Source organism: Dama dama, chromosome 19, assembly GCF_033118175.1.
Source record: "Dama dama isolate Ldn47 chromosome 19, ASM3311817v1, whole genome shotgun sequence".
Lineage (NCBI taxonomy): Eukaryota > Metazoa > Chordata > Mammalia > Artiodactyla > Cervidae > Dama > Dama dama.
In genome coordinates this window covers 28,125,559-28,141,257 of record NC_083699.1, presented here as the reverse complement: position 1 = coordinate 28,141,257, position 15,699 = coordinate 28,125,559, and the positions used below count along the sequence as shown (strand labels likewise).

Here is a 15,699-nt window from a genome sequence, read left to right as displayed (position 1 = left end):
CTAACTGATTTGACTTTCTTTTCTTCATTTTTAACTATTCTAATTCATTATAGTAAAAAACTGACAAATTGAAAGTGTAAATACTTCCCACTTGCCAGACAACCAAGCAATCAAAGAGCTTAAAAAGCAGAGATTTTAAAAATACATTTTGTGCTACACTTTTATGAAAAAGACTCAAATATCAAATGAACAAGCTGATATCAGCAATATTATCCCAGAATATTTGATTTGACTTTCTCTGGAGGACTGCCATTTTGACAGAAATCGGACCATTAAATAACTGTCATGAATGCTTTTTCACTTTTATCATAGCTTCTTAAATTTACAGTTATTTCCCTGAGATGACCAGTGCACTAAATTGGCTAGTCATTTTGTTATCCTTGTAAATGCAGCTGATCCTTTATTATTTCAATATCTCATAACCTACTGGTTATGAATATCACCATCTTCCTTCAAGCTAGTCAAGTTCAGCCCTGTGTTGTTCAGGCTATTGATAAAAATGAAATACTTAACATTTAAATGTGCTTTGTGCTATACAAGTTCTCAGAGCACATCCATGTTCTGTGTATACATCCAAGCATATACACACATACATATATGAACATACACACATGTATATTTATTTTTAAGGATATAGGGTTTGTGTTACTGATAGCTACTCTCATAATTAAAGTGAAAGTGCTTATTTCATTGTTATTGTCGTTCAGTCACTCAGTCATGTCTGACACTTTGTGACCCCATGGACTGCAGCAGGCCACACTTCCCTGTCCTTTACCATCTTCCAGAGCTTGCTCAGACTCATGTCCATTGAGTCAGTGATGCCATCCAATTATCTTGTGCTCTGTCATCCCCTTCTCCTCTGGCCTTTAATATTTCTCAGCATCATGGTCTTTTCTAATGAGTTGGCCAAAATATTGGAGTTTCAGCATCAGTCCTTCCAATGAATATGCAGGATTGATTTCCTTTAGGATTGTCTCGTTTGATCTCCTTGCAGTCCAAGAGACTCTCAAGAGTCTTCTCCAAAACCACAGTTCAAAAACAGCAATTCTTTGGCACTCGGCCTCCTTTATGATCCAACTCTCACACCATACATGACTCCTGGAAAACCATAGCTTTAATTACATGGACCTTTGTTGGCAAAGTAATGTCTCTGCTTTTTACTACACTGCCTAGGTTTGTCATCACTTTCCTTCTAAGCTGCAAGTGTCTTAATTTTATGGCTGCAGTCACCATCTGCATTGATTTTAGAGACCAAGAAAATAAAGTCTGTCACTGTTTTCATTGTTTCCCCATCAATTTGCCATGAAGTGATGGGACCAGATGCCAAGATCTTAGTTTTTTGAATGTTGAGCTTTAAGCCTCTTTCACCTTCATCAAGAGGCTCTTTAGCTCCTCTTCACTTTCTGCCATAAGGATGGTGTCATCTGTGTATCTGAAATTATTGATATTTCTCCCAGCAATCTTGATTCCAGCTTGCACTTCATCCAGCCCAGCATTTTGTATGATGTACTCTGCATATAAGTTAAAGAAGCAGGGTGATAGTATACAGACTGGACGTACTCCTTTCCCAATTTTGAACCAGTTCATTGTTCCATGTCCAGTTCTAACTGTTGCATCTTGATCAGCATAGAGGTTTTTCAGGCTGCAGGTAAGGTGGTCTGGTATTCTCATCTCTTTTAAGAATTTTCCACAGTTTGTTGTGATCTACATGGTCAAAGGCTTTAGCACAGTCAATGAAACAGAAGTAGATATTTCTCTGGAATTCGCTTTTTCTTTAAGCCCAGAGCTAATAATTACACAACAAAACAACTCATCTTGCTCAAGGTTATGTTCTTCCTTAAACTCTGTACTAATGATTATATAAAAACAATGTATCTCATTCAAGGACATGTTTCTCCTTAAGCTATGGTTTTTTCAGTAGTCATGTATGGATGTGAGAGTTGAACCATAAAGGAAGTTGAGTGCCGGAGAATTGATGCTTTTGAACTGTGGTGTTGGAGAAGACTCTTGAGTGTCCCTTGGACTATAAGGAGATACAACCAGTCCATCCTAAAGGACATCAGTCCTGAATATTCACTGGAAGGACTGATGCCGAAGCTGAAGCTCCAATACTTTGGCCACTTGATGCAAAGAACTGATTCATTGAAAAAGATCCTGATGCTGGGAAAGATTGAAGGCAGGAGGAGAAGGGGATCACAGATGAGATGATTTGATGGCATCGCTGACTCGATGGATATAAGTTTGAGCAAGCTTCAGGAGTTGGTGATGGACAGGGAAGCCTGGCATGCTGCACTCCATGGGGTCAAAAACAGTCAGACAGGACTGACTAAACTGAACTGAACTGAAAAACCTTCTGAATAATTATTTTATCTTAAAATGTTTGTTGTGGTAATGGGTCTAGTCATGGAATATTACTCAGCCATTAAAAAGAATTCATTTGAACCAGTCCTAATGAGATGGATGAAGCTGGAGCCCATTATACAGAGTGAAGTAAGCCAGAAAGATAAAGAACATTACAGCATACTGACACATGTATATGGAATTTAGAAAGGTGATAACGATAACCCTATGTGCAGAACAGAAAAAGAGACACAGAAATACAGAACAGACTTTTGAACTTTGTGGGAGAATGTGAGGGTGGGATATTTCAAAAGAACAGCATGTATACTATCTATGGTGAAACAGATCACCAGCCCAGGTGGGATGCATGAGACAAGTGCTCCGGCCTGGTGCACTGGGAAGACCCAGAGGAATCGGGTGGAGAGGGAGGTGGGAGGGGGGATCGGGATTGGGAATACATGTAAATCCATGGCTGATTCATATCAATGTATGACAAAACCCACTGGAAAAAATAATAATAATAATAAAAAAAATAAAAAATAATAAATATATATATATATATATAAAAAAAAAAAGACATTTCTATGTTAGTTCTAATCCTGTTATCTTAAGATGTATGTTGTGAGAGTGGATCTGCTAAGACCTTTGTATTGTTAGTAACCAATTGAAAAAGTATATAAGGCCTTGATGAGACTAGCAGGTGGGGCACTCTCCCCTGCCCCCACTTGTGATGTCTATGTAAGAAGCTTTTTTCTATCCCCTTTTCACTGTAATAAAACTGCTACAAAAAGCTCTGAGTGATCAAGCCTCATCTATAGTCCTGAAGTTAAATTCTCTTCTTTGGAGTTCACAAATCCGACAGCGTTCACCATAAGCTGTCAATTCCATAATTATAACATTATAGAGTTGGTCAATTCTAAATTATTCTACTGCTATCAAAATCTTCATGAATAAATTTGTACATTAATCAACTTTATACCCATGAGTGTTTCTACAAGGTTACTACAGATAAATTGATTTGGGGTAAGAGATTATGTAATTTTTTTTTTTTTTTTTTGGTTGCTCATGGCATGTGGGATCTTGATTTCCTGATCAGGGATCCAACTCACATCTATCAACCTGCATGGAGTTTTAACAACTGCACAGCTGGGGAAGTCTGAGAATACGTATATTTTTAATTTTATAAAACCTTGGTAAATTGTCCTGCAAATCGGCTGTACACATTTTCAGTAGCAATACTGAATAGAACTTATATTCCCTATCCTCATCAAACTTCCAAGCAAAAGAAACCATATATGTGTGAAAGTCCTGAATTATGAAAGAACACGGTGTATTGGAGGAAGCAGGAGATTAAGCATGACTGAAGTGATGTAAAAGAAGTCACAAAATCATGAAAAATCTTAGGACATGAAAAAGATCTTGTCTTTATTTTAAAAGAAATGTAATCAATTAAGTTTCTCTGTACTCTCTAGGGCATTTGTGGAAAAGCGAGAAAATTGAAAAATATAGAAATGCCAAAGGAATGATAACATATATGATACATACACATCCATATCTTTATGATCTACAAGTCTTCTTGACCACCTCCAGTCCTACTGCCCGCTCTCCAACCCTCTCCAAAGGAACTAATATGATGAATTTGGTTTGGTTAAGCTCTTTGAACACATTCTCTGTATTTTAATGTCACCCTAATCAATCAAAACAGATAAATCTCAAAACATGTTGAGTGGGGAAAGAGACAAATGCAAATAAATATATATGCATTTTATTCAGTATCCTATACAAAACCATAATGGAAAAGAATTTAAAAAAGAATATATATATGTGTGTGTGTGTGTGTGTGTATATATATATACATATATATATATATATATGTGTGTGTGTGTGAATCACTTTGCTGTATAGTAGAAATGAGCATAACATTGTATATCAACTATAGTTCAATAAAAGAGAAGAAAAAACTAAACACACACATGTATATGTGGCTTATGCAAATTATAAAGAACAACAGAAGCACTAACATTTTTGTATAGAAGAGTGTGGCACAATCAGATCTGGGGTTTTGAAAGCTCATTAATAATTTGTCAGAGAACGAATTGCAAACCGTAGAGAAGAAAGAGTGAGATCAGTTAGCACGTAGCTGCAGTTGGCTAGATGAAAATTAACATTGCCCTTGATCATGGTCCCTCATAGCTCAGTTGATAAAGAATCTGCCTGCAATGCAGGAGACCCCGGTTCGATTCCTGGGTCAGGAAGATCACCTGGAGAAGGGATAGGCTACCCACTCCAGTATTCTTGGGCTTCCCCTGTGGCTCAGCTGGTAAAGAAACTGCCCACAATGTGGGAGACCTGGGTTCGATCCCTGGGTTGGGAAGATCCCCTGGAGAAGGGAAGAGCTACCCACTCCAGTATTCTGGCCTGGAGAATTCCATGGACTATACAGTCCATGGGGTCGCAAAGAGTCGGACACGACTGAGCAACTTTCACTTCACTTGATCATGGTGGAGACAGTGAAGATGGGGAACAACTGAAAGATTTAGAACTTATGTAGGAGGTAGAACTGCCAAGACTAATTGGAAATATAAAGGAATCGAAAGAGTCGTAAAAGTCTAGAAAACTTTTGGATTGAGGGTGCAGGTCAATTCTCGCTCCACAAGCTTAGCTAACTCTGACTGAACTCCTCCCCCCACCAACTCCCCCTCACCGCCACCCACACACAGCCATCCACGGGAATATCTCTCTGCCTTCCTGCTCCAGTATAAATTTTCTGAATTGAAGAGAAGATTTTGTTTTGTTGGATGACAAGCAATAGTAATTGGTCTAGGGATATTGAAAGTACATTTTGCTCTTATGAAATAAAGTCTGAAATCTTTGAGAAAATGCATACTTTGACACAGCAATAATTCATTTTTTATTTCAGTATTATAAATCAGAGAATTTTTATTTCTTATTTTTCAAAAAACACCTTTCTTGAAACTCTCCTTACTCTAAGTACATGCTAAAGTTACAACTGTGTCACTGAAGTCAAGTTGCAAGCCATTATAGACTCTATCATCAAATAATCTGGCAGCTTCTGGAAGAGTAAGATGCAAAGTATAGAGCTGGACATCTTGGGAATGCTAGAAATATTATATATCTAAACCTTACTGATGATTACACCATAGGCAAGAAACATTTGGTAATTTTATATTTCAGACTAGTGACCTTTATGTTCTTCATTATAAACACATTTTTTTTTTAAGTGAAAAAGATTGGGTCAGGAAAAAATGCTCCATATAAACACATAGGAAGAGATAATATGTGAGTATTACAAGTCCACATCTCTACAAAAATAAGAATTTATATAATACTGTATAAAAGTATCAATATAATGGCATAAGGAACATTAAGCAGTATTTGAATATAGGTGAAAGTCAGTTGAATTACTTGAATGTTTTTGTACCTGAGATGAATGGTATAGAACTAGACAAATTTAGATAATATGTCTATTGGAAAAGGCTAAATAAATGATGATCAGTCTGTGAAACAAGAAATTTAATATTTTTCAGAGGATGAAATGTACATCAAACAAAATGATGAGCTATTCAAAGACAGAAACAAAATTATTTCAAGTAATGAATATCAAGTAAACTGTCACCTTCCAGTGTCGTGGAAATAAACTTGTAATGTTCTGGAAGTTTGGCAACATGAATATGTTTTTATAATTTTATTGCTTGAAAGTTATATATGTATATATATGGTATGCATATATGGTCTGTATCTGCCTAGGATCAGCAATTACAATAATATATGGGGGAAAGGGAGTAAATTATTTAATAAGTATATCAGTGTTTCAAAAACACAAAAAATTATTTTTTACAACTTTATTTTATATTCTAATTCCATAAATTTAAGGTATTCAGGGTGCTTAAGTGCTGAATGCACAAATACTATTGCACTATGTTAAGTGAGCATCAACCCCAGAAAACTACTTGAAATAATTTCTTTCATCCATGTTGTTAATTTTAAAAAATAGGTTTTCAGGAGTTTTTTTCCTAAGTTGATTCAGCAGATAGATCCTTTCTGAGCCTTAAAGTGTTGTAAAGCAGGTGGTGAGCAGTACATAGTTAAGGAGTAAGCTCATCAGTCACTTTTTTTTCTTTTGTTTTTTCTGTCATAAGCCTTACAGGACCAGAAGTTAGGATCGGGGGACTTAAATGCCTGATAGAGTTCAAAACCAGTCTGGCAATCTTTCAAAACTAATTACCTCCTAAAACTCATCTCAGGTCTGAACAGGGCATCACACCATCACAAAGTTGTTCAGGTCACAGAGTCAATGCATCCCCTATCCAGGGATGGTTTCTATCTTCCCAAAATGTGGCACAGTCCCTGATATCCTGTCAGCTGCACAGATGCTATTAGAATGATTCAGCTGCTAATTATTTTTAAAGCAGCAAATGTGTATAAAGATGGGAAGTTGAGGGGAAAGAAAAGCATTGTCAGTAGAAATGACACATGCATGTTCCTTATGCCAGAGATATTGTACACTGAGCTCTGTGAGTGAGAAAGGATAAGGTGGGAATATTATTTTATCATAGTTGAGGTTGGCTTACTTTGTAATTGCAATCACAGATTCAGACAGTAATTACCTTAAAACCAATGGTCATAAATACTGTAATACCACCGAGCTGTGTGCCCTCTTGCAGATATATGTATGCATACTCATTTAAGTCTATGTGTGTGAGTGCATGGGGATGAATCTACATGTAAAGAAAAAGAACATGGGAAGGAGGAATTGATAAAATCCCCATTTTCAGTGGGCCTAACATTATAGAGGTGTAATAAAGACAAAATATAAGTCATTGCGGAGGCACAATAGTCTTCACTTGGCCACTGAACATCAGAAGTAGCGTTTCAGTCCTCTGTGACAGACCTTATGCCCTCTCATACTCCAGAAGACAAAAGTCTGATGTTGTAGACCTCCATTCAACTGTATCAGTCTCAGAACTCATCCCCACCATGACGATGAACACTTTTTCCCTCAACAGTAAATCAAGCGGTTGAGTCAGAGGATGATTTAAATGCATCTTTATTCTAATGACTATAATATTTTCAGTATTTCCACTATTAGTTATAATATAGATGATTCTATGTCTTTTTTTCAAAATTATCTAAAAATTACTGGAAAACATTATTGTCAACAAGATAGAAGTCATGCTATGTCATATAATGCAGTTTTATAAGATTTTATCTGAATTCTTATGATCTGTCATGCTAAAATCACAACTACAAACTGAAATGAGAATCATGGATTCAAAGGCCTGTGGGGCCAACTTATAACAAAAATGTGTGAATCAGGACCTCTCTAGGATATGAAAAAATGGTAAGGCCAGGGGCAACTCAAGTCCAGAAATAGCACTACAGCATCAGTGCTCTTTTTCTATTTCAAGACAGCAATGACAAAAATAACATACTGACAGTCAACCAAAACACCTCTATGGACCAGATCTGGTTTTAAGTTGATAGTTATGCAGTAACATATTTTTCTAATGAACATTTTATGCAGTTTTCTTATAGTTCTAAACACTCAAAGCAAAAGAAGAAAGGCCCTGAGGATCTGGTCACTTACACTGCTCACAAAAGCCAAGTCTCAGGGTCAGTTATTTCCTCACAAAATTTCAGATCTTGTTTCTGACAGTGGGTTTGTAATTTCTTCGCCTAAGTTCATAATATTTCAAAGTTCATAAATTTTCAAAGAAATTTTATCCAGGCTGTTACAGTTAATGTAGTAGATTATCATGGAAAAAATATTCAGATCCTGGGAAAAATGAAACAGTGATAAAAGCACCCAGAGAAGATACACAAGAACAAAAGGAGAATATGCTGACATAATTTTATTCCCTAATATTTCACAAGTCTGTCTGAATATAAACTTGAATCAAAATCAATGCTTCCTGAGACAGGCACACATTTGCTCTATAATTTGCACTACATTGGAAGAAAGGAACACTGGATAATTTTCTCCAGGAGCCCTTCAATGCACAATTCTTAGACAATCACTTCATAATTTAACCTGCCTTTGGGCTTTTGTGACTTTTTAAAAATTTTTTGAGAAATATGAAACAGAGGGCAATCATTAGAATGACTGCCACACTGACTTGTTACTATGATAAATCTAATTCAATTCATCCAAATCTTTCAAGACAAGAATTTCAAGAACCCTCTTTATATAGAACAGAAAAGAAGGCTGTTTGAGCAGAGATGGAACCTCTCCCAGTTAATCCCCCTCTTCCATACCCATGAGCAATATGTATGATGGTTATGAGAATTCACTCTGAAACTAGACTGCTTTGACTTTGGATCCAGCTCTGACATTGAACAGCTGTGTGAACTAGAGGAATTTATGTAATCTCTCTGTGCATCTGTGACTTCAAATCTTTAAAAACAAAATAAAAAATGGTGTGATCACCATTGCAGATAGAAGGTTTAGTCCATTAGATACAGGTGAGCTAAGACAGATAGGCATTCAGTCACCTCCCATTGCTCTCAACAGTGCAAAAATTCAAGTGTCTTTGAGTCCTAACACAAGCTAGAAAGCTATAACAATTTAATTTGAGTGCCTGGAGCTGAACTATTGTACAGTCTCTCCTTTTTCAAACAATATCAAACCAAGTGGAAAAAATAGACTACTCTGATCTATGTTGTTCTTCCTTTCCTATTATTTGCCCTCTCACTATGAACATCACTGTCACTGACCCCACTGTTTTTCAACAACCAACACCAATTAGGCTATTATGTACCAATCACTCCTGAATTCAAAATGAAGCCTGGTACACCATCTTCCATGGGTAATGAGAAAGTGAACAACAAAAGCAATATTACAGATTTCATATATAGTTCTTTCATGTGCTGCATTGCTCAGAGGGAGAAAAATGGTGCCTACCATTCAACCTTATAAAGTTTCCACTTCTAGGGCCTTTAGTGAGGGATAATAAACATTCAGTGCACGTTAGAAATGCAATCCAACCATGTATTACTTGCACAACAGCTCATATTGAATCTATAACCATGTATCACCCAGTAATCTAACAAAAGTGAAACACCTTAAAAAAAAAAAAAAAAAGAAGAAGAAGAAGAATTTAGCTGGGTAATTTACCAGATGCTTCAAATCAGAAAATGTGTCTGCTACCTAGGAAAGGGTTCTTGCACCGTCCTAGAGGCTCTTCAAATTGAAGTCTGGTGCTGAGCAAATAGGGAGAAGGCAATGGCACCCAACCCAGTATTCTTGCCTAGAAAGTCCCATGGACGGAGGAGCCTGGTAGGCTTCAGTCCATGGGGTCGCGAAGAGTCAGACACGACTGAGCGACTTCACTTTAACTTTTCACTTTCATGCGTTGGAGAAGAAATGGTTACCCACGCCAGTGTTCTTGCCTGGAGAATCCCAGGGGTGGGGGAACCTGGTGGGCTGACGTCTATGGGGTCACACAGAGTCGGACACGACTGAAGTGACTTAGCAGCAGCAGCAGCAGCTGAGTAAATAAAGGCTATTCAATCTTTACAGAAGATTTTCCAAAATATTCAAAAGGTAATTTTATTCATACTCACAATAGTTTTATCTATCTCTTCTTGTATCACATGTTTTAGTTCACTTCTCCTGATTCTCCCCCAAATCTTGCCAAATCTAGCCAATCCAGAACACCCAATGCACTTTTCTGACCCTCCCCTTTTACAAATTTTTTCTATTTTAGTTCCTTTTACCATAAATCCCCACCATATCCAATAAGAATCAAGCAAATTCTGAAACTCTAAGTACTCAAGTTCATCCATTAAGGTGATCTTCATTAAAGGCTCAGGAGCCCATGTCATTGTTGTTGTTGAGCTGCTCAGTCATGTCCTATTCTTTGTGACCCCATGGACTGTAGCACACCACACTTCCCTGTCCTTCACCACCTCCCGGAGTTTGCTCAAACTAATGTCAATTGAGTTGGTAATGTCATCCAACCAGCTCATCCTCTGTTGTCCCTCCTCTTCCTGCTTTCAATCTTTCTGAGCACTACGATCTTTTCTAATGAGTCGGCTCTTCACATCGGGAGACCAAAGTATTGAAACTTCAGTTTTATCATCAGTCCTTCCAATGAGTATTCAATATTGACTTCCTTTAGGATTGATTCATTTGATCTCCTTTCAGTTTCAAGTCTTCTCCAGCACCACAGTTCAAAAGCATCAATTCTTTGGTGCTCAGCCTTCTTTATGGTCCAGCTCTCACATCCATACATGATTACTGGAAAAAACATAGCTTTGACTAGATGGATCTTTGTTGGCAAAGGTCAACTTTGGTCCAATTAGGTCCAATGTCTCTAATTTTTAATATGCTGTCTAGGTTGGTCATAGCTCTTCTTCCAAGGAGCAAGCATCTTTTAATTTCATGGCTGCAGTCACCATCTGTGGTGATTTTGGAGCCCCCCAAAAGAAAGTCTGTCACTGTTTCAACTGTTTCCCCATCTATTTGCCATGAAGTGATGGGACCGGATGCCATGATCTTAGCTGATTGAAAGTTGAGTTTTAAGCTTTTTCAGTCTTCTCTTTCACCTTCATGAAGAGGCTATTTCATTCCTCTTTGCTTTTTGCCATAAGGGTGGTGCCATCTGCATATCCTGAGGCTATTGATATTTCTCCCTTTATTCTTGATTCCAGCCTGTGTTTTATCCAGCCTGGAACAGCACATGATATACTCTGCATATAAGTTAAATAACCAGGGTGACAATATACAGTCTTGACCTACTCCTTTCCCAGTTTGGAACCAGTCTGCTGTTCCATGTCCAATTCTAACGGTTGCTTTTTGACCTGCATATAGGTTTCTCAGGAGGCAAATAAAGTGGTCTGGTATTGCCATCTCTTTAAGGATTTTCCAGTTTTATGTGATCCACACACAGGCTTTAGTATAATCAATGAAGCAAATCTTTTCTGGAATTTTCTTGCTTTTTCTATGATCCGTGGATGTCAGCAATTTGATCTCTGGTTCCTCTGCCTTTTCCAAATCCAGTGTGAACATCTGGAAGTTCTTGGTTCACGTACTGTTGAAGTCTAGCTTGGAGAATTTTGAGTATTGCTTTGCTAGCATGTGAAATGAGAGTAATTGTGTGGTAGCTTGAAGATTCTTTGGCATTGTCTTTCTTTGGGATTGGAATGAAACTGATCTTTTCCCATCTGTGGCCACTGTTGAGTTTTCCAAATTTGCTGGCATATAGAGTGCAGCATTTTAACAGCATCATCTTTCAGGATTTGAAATAGGACAGATGGCCTTCTATCACCTCCACTAGCTTTGTCCATAGTGATGCTTCCTAAGACCCACTTGACTTCACATTCCAGGATGTCTGGCTCTAGGAGAGTGATCACATCATCCTCACTATGTGGATTGTGAAGATCTTTTTTGTACAGTTCTTCTGTGTATTCTTGCCACTTCTTCTTAATATCTTCAGCTTCTGTTAGGTCCGTACTACTTCTGTCCTTTATTGTGCCCTTCTTTGCATGAAATGTTCCCTTGGTATCTCTAATTTTCTTGAAGAGATCTCTAGTCTTTCCGATTCTATTGTTTTCTTCTATTTCTTTGCATTAATCACTGAGGAAGGCTCTCTTATCTCTCCTTGCTATTCTTTGGAACTCTGCATTCAGATGGGTATATCTTTCCTTTTCTCTTTTGCCTTTAGCTTCTCTTCTTTTCTCAACTATTTGTAAGGCCTCTTCAGACAATGTTTTTTCCTTCTTGCATTTCTTTTTCTTGGGGATGGTTTTGATCACTGCCTCCTCTACAATGTTATGAACCTTTGTTCATGGTTCTTCAGGCACTCTGTCTATCAGATCTAATCCCTTGGATCTCTTTGTCACTTCCACTATATAATCATATGGGATTTTGTTTAGGTTATACCTGAGTGGCTAGTGGTTTTCCTTACTTTATTGAATTTAAGTCTGAATTTAGCAATAAGGAGCTCATGATCTGAGCCACACTCAGCTCCCAGTTTTGTTTTTGCCAACTGTATAGAACTTCTCCTTCTTTGGCTGCAAAGATTATTTCATTACATTACATCATATCTCTTGCCTTCTCGCAAACTAACATAAATTTCTGGTCTAAATATTGCCTAACGCCAGCTTATCCAACTCTTAAATGCTGCAAAGCTTCATCCTTGTGTGTACCCCCATGTAAGCCCTTACATGTGTGCATGTTAATTTGCTACAGCCGTGTTTGACTCTTTGTGACCCTAAGGACTGTAGCCTACCAGTCTCCTTTTTCCATGGAATTCTCCAGACAAGAATACTGGAGTTGTTATTTCCTCCTCCAGGGATCTTTCCAGGGTTAGAACTAGTGTCTCTTATATCTCCTGCATTGTCAGGTGGGTTCTTTACCACTAGCGCCACCTGGGAAGCCCACATAAGTCCTTATTTTCACACTAATGTATCTGACTCCGCTGTAATTCCCTTTTCTCTTTCTGCTCACTGACCAGAGTATAAACATCCTGAGGGTTCATTCACTGGTGTATTGCCACAGCTTAACACACTGCATAGTAAAAAGTAGGGGTTAAGTGAGTATTTTTTGAATGAATGTTCATATCAAGGTTCAAGTAACTGTTCTATCTAATCATAAGCCTAAAACATCATGACTCATGATAAACACTTACAATCACAAAATGCTAAAAATGAAGATACAGATGGCCTTATCTCTCTGCTTCCATGGTTCTCTCTCAAGCTAAAGCATTCTGCCATGTTCCCTAGAATAGATAATAATATTTCATTATTTAATTAAATTTGAATAAAAAGTATTTATTAGCTTCATCTAATGCATTATAAAAACAGTCATATTTGGTTTTACATTAAAGAGAGTAGAAAATAACACTCATTTACAAATCAGAATCTGTACCTTCTGACTTTAAAAGAGCATGCAGATTATGTGGACTACAATTTCATTTTTAAAAATAGTACATAAGAATCATCTTTGTTAATCATTTATGAATTTACATTAATCATTGCTAATGTAATTTGGGTTCTACCCTTCCAATCAGTTTATTCAAAGATATTGATCACAGATATGACACAGGCTCAGAAAAAGCTAGAAAATCTTTCCCATATCCAAAAATATTTTTCTTCTATGTTTTGATATATAAATTCATGATTTATATCAATAAAGTGAAATTATTTGTGGCACAGGGCCCTAAAATATAAATTACCAACATTTTCTCCCCTGAGGCAAATATGATTGTTCATCTTTATATCTTTGGTTATGTGGCCATGGAATATATTCTAAAGTTTGCAAACATTCAGTTAAAGAAGAGTTTTTATTATATCAAAAAGTTTTGATTAATGTGAAGTTAAGCAAGGTACTATGCTTCTTTTGATGATTTTACAGGACATAAGCTAGTATTGAATTATACTGTAAGTTGAAATCTGGTGTTTCCTATAATTGAATTATTATTTACATAATTATAAGGATATATTTATATAAACATTTTAATCACTTTAGATCACATAGATGTAATTACTTCAAAGACAAAATTCATTGCTATACTTCAGGTAGAGAGTGGTCATCATTAACAACACGTTCTAGAAAGGTATTTTGGGAATAGGATCCTTTTGCTCCAAAAAATAGTACTACATTTGATATAAGCTTTACCTCACAGAATTTACATTTATAAATTTGCCATTTTAAGTGAAAATATAGATGTATAATGCAGTGTTACTATTCTGATACTGACAAATATTTTCTTAATTCTATTTTAGAAGAGTAGTTGGTTATATGAGAACTGATTCCCTCTTTCATGTAACTCTAAATGTTTCTTTTCTCTTGTATTCATGATTTGTCTACTCCAAGACTAAAGCATTTCAAGAACATAAACATTTGGAAATAAACTATAGAGTATATCATAAGGGAAACAAACTAACAGGCAGATAAAATATTTCATTTATTCTTTACATTGAGGAGCATAGTCTAGAATCATGACTGGAATAATTGGCCATCTGCACACTACATGTATGATAAGGAAAGCAATCCTCTTCAGAGGCATTCCCCTGAGAAGCTTCCTATCTCACATTTGAAGTGTATGAACATTGGAATGATTTGCATAGTTTCTTGTTTTAGAAAAAGTATAGCTTGCATTTTTTAAGAGACAGCAAATAAATTGTGTAGAGATGTTCTGTCTGCTTTGTAGTTGATGTGAAAGTATGAAACCATTAATTTACAATAAAATTCTTCTTGCCAGACTGTGATGAGAACATATTATTTTATGAGATTGGTTAGATAAAAGGCAGAAAATGAAGTGTGTTATTTAACTCTTGCTCTTCTGGTATAGATGCTAGATTAAATGAGCTATCTATATGAAGCACTTTTCAGCTCTTCATGGTTTCTTGTGTATTTTCTGTTGTTGAAAGGGTCACACTGACACAAGAAAGGGACAGCTATCTGGATTCCAGAGAGCAACATCTGCTTTGTATTCTGTCTCTAACTGGAAAGTGCCCCTGAGAAGTTCTCTTTTGCAGTCTTAAACTCATCCTATATACACTGTTTTAGGATTACCATTTCTAAGATTTTGATTCCAAACTTGGCCACGAGCAATCATTTAAATAAGCACACAGTTTCTTCCAAAATGTGTTTCAAAATAACATATGGCACTTTATAATCCTGATAGTAATTTAATAGAAATCTTTCACATCTTTATATTGAAAGAGACTCTGTTTTTACATGGTTACTTCTATATGTTAGGTGACTATTCCATTGTAATTATAGATAAGTTCTTCATACTTGGGATGGGTAACATTAAAGATTTCAATAAGTTTTCTTCCTAGTGTATTATTTTTCTTAAAAATATTAAAATTATTTTTACTGTTAATTATGTGTAGAATTGTGATGAAAAATTTCACTCTAGTATCTTGCTGTAGTGTTAGTGTCTCTTCAGAGAAGATACATGTAGAAGAAAAAAAGATACACTTGGAAGAGATTTCTAGACATATACCACGGAAAAAAAAATTCCTCAGCTAATAAGCTACAGATTGATCATCAAGAATTATCTGCACAGAACTCTAGTCAGAAATACTCTTATTAATTCCACCTCTGAATTTATATTTATGAGAGGTTTCTTAAAGAAGAGTTCTATTCCTATAACTTGAACATAATCAATTTGTTTTGGATTTACATTTCATCAAAGTATGTTATGAAATGAAACGTGAATTCACATCCAAAAAAAAAAAAAAAAAAGATTAGGATAATGCTTTGTCTATTCTCTAAGGTGATATTTTTAAGTGTATTGAAAGGTTATCTCACTAAATAACATCTTCTTTGAAGTCACAGTACAGGTTGTAATGTCGCAACAAGACACAGTATAGTCCTAAGGGCCC

At 36.3% G+C, this 15,699-nt stretch overlaps 1 protein-coding gene across 11 annotated transcripts in view; it reads right to left on the bottom strand.

The window, feature by feature from the left end:
- Positions 1–15,699, bottom strand: part of NAALADL2 (N-acetylated alpha-linked acidic dipeptidase like 2) — a 1,498,179-nt gene that overhangs the window by 461,156 nt on the left and 1,021,324 nt on the right. The gene's annotated exons all lie outside the window — the stretch shown is intronic.